The sequence below is a fragment of the Pteropus alecto genome, unplaced genomic scaffold (assembly GCF_000325575.1).
Source record: "Pteropus alecto unplaced genomic scaffold, ASM32557v1 scaffold92, whole genome shotgun sequence".
Taxonomy (NCBI): domain Eukaryota; kingdom Metazoa; phylum Chordata; class Mammalia; order Chiroptera; family Pteropodidae; genus Pteropus; species Pteropus alecto.
Window position 1 is genome coordinate 14,117,540 of NW_006432447.1, and position 2,047 is coordinate 14,119,586.

Below are 2,047 nucleotides of genomic sequence, written 5' to 3' on the forward strand. Positions count from 1 at the left end.
TTTAACTTCAACTATATATTTCCTATTACCAATGAGTTTTACTTGTCTTCTTATGTTTTTATGATGTCAATTAGCATTCTTTTATTTCCACTCAAAGAACTTTCATATATTTTTGATATGTTATGCCATTCTCTTCTGGCCTGAAAAGTTTCTGTTGATAAATCTGCCTATAATGTTATGTTGAATCCTCTGTATGTAACTTCTCTGTTTTCTCCTACTGCCTTTAAAATTATTTGAGTTTGACTTTTGACTATTTAATTATAATGTGTCATAGTGTAACCTTATTTGGGTTCAATTAATTTGGAATCCTTTAGGCCTCATGAATCTGGATGTATATTTTTCTTTTCAGGTTTGGGAAGTTTTCAGCTATTATTGCTTTAAAAATACTTCTGTCCCCTTATCTTTCTCTTCTGGATTTATTTTTATTTTTATTTTTATTTTTTTATTTTTTTATTTTTAGGCAAGGCAACCCTTGGTTGACCTCACAGATTGCAAGGACTTTGTCAGCTTACAATCCCTTATTTTTTAATTTTTTATGCTTATAGCACCTGGTCTTCCTAGGTGGTCTCCCATCCAAGTACTAACCAGGCCCAACCCTGCTTAGCTTCCGAGATCAGAAGGTATTGGGTTTGTTCAGGGTAGCATGGCTGTAGACTACTTCTGGATTTTTCTTAATGTAAATATTGTTTCTTTTGATTGTGTCCCATAAGTCCTGTAGGATTTTTTCACTCTTTTTATTCTTTTTTTTCTTGTTTTGCCTTCTGACTGGATAATTTCAAATGCCTTATCCTCCAGGTTGCTGATTTTTTCTTCCGTATGTTGAGTCTGCTTTTGACGCTCCCTATTGAATTGTTCAGTTCAGTTACTGTATTTTTTAGCTCTAGGATTTCTGTTGTTTTTTTTTTTAATGTTTCATATTTTTCATTGTTTTAACCTTATTTTGTTGTCTATGTGTTTTTGTAGTTCCCTAAACTTTAAGAGAATAATTTTGAATTCTTTGACGGTTCACAGATCTCCGTTTTTTTAATATTTATTATTGGAGCTTTATTAGTTTCCTTAGGTGGTGTCTTATTTATCTGATTGTTGATGATCCTTGATTCCTTTTGTGGGTATCTACACATTTGAGTAAGTGGTGGGCTCTTTCAGATTTTGTGAGTTTGCTTTGGCAGAGACAGGCATTCACTAATCAACTCAGTCTGGGTTTCTTGAGATGTCTGCTGATTGGTTCTCAGGCAGGTTGGGCCTGATTTAGGGTCTATCTTTGGGCAAGGCAACTGTTTAAGCTCTGAGGTTGGTGGTCATTGTGTGTGCTATTAGCTGAGAACAACAGCTGAATAGGACTGCTGGCCTGGTTCCCTGCTCAAGTGAGGCTGTAGAATTGGCTTCACGTTTGCCTAGATTTTCTCATCAGGTTTATCGGATGGTAGAGACTGGGTACTGTACTCATAGTACATGGGGATATGAATTAGCTTCCCTACGCTGGTGGGACATCAGAGTCAGGGTCTGTATGGCTCATTGTTTGGGGACCTGAATCAGGCAAGGATGTACAATGAATTCCTTGGACAGATAAGGCCACCGTTTTTGCTGTGCTGATGAGGAGAGCCACAAGTTGTGCCCTCTGTCAAGTGCTACTGTAAATTGGACTATTGAGTGAGCTACTCAGCTTCCCATGTTCTCTGGTTAGGTTTCCTGGTCAGATAGGCTGAAGGCTAAATTCATCAATGAGTGGGGCTATGAATTAGTTTCCTAGTCTGAGCATAGCAGGAGTAGCAGCTCTATAAAGCTCTTTGTTTCTTGTCTTAACTCAGTCCACTTGTACCCCACATTTCCTGGCTGAACAAGTCAGTTATCATTTCCTCATATTTCCTCCCTTATCATATCATTTAACTCCCAAGTACTCCAGGATTCATAGTCTGACAGTGATTGATGGTAAAATCTAGTATTTATTGAATAATATAGACCTTATGTTCAGATATAATATTGACTTGTTAATTGTTTTATGTGTAAATATCCACTCTCCATCTGCTGGATTACTATTTGGATCTTT

At 36.8% G+C, this 2,047-nt stretch overlaps 1 pseudogene; it reads right to left on the minus strand.

Moving 5' to 3' along the window:
• Nucleotides 1-536: 536 nt before the first annotated feature.
• On the minus strand, nucleotides 537-655 carry LOC112476079 (annotated as a pseudogene).
• Between the last annotated feature and the right edge of the window lie 1,392 nt (nucleotides 656-2,047).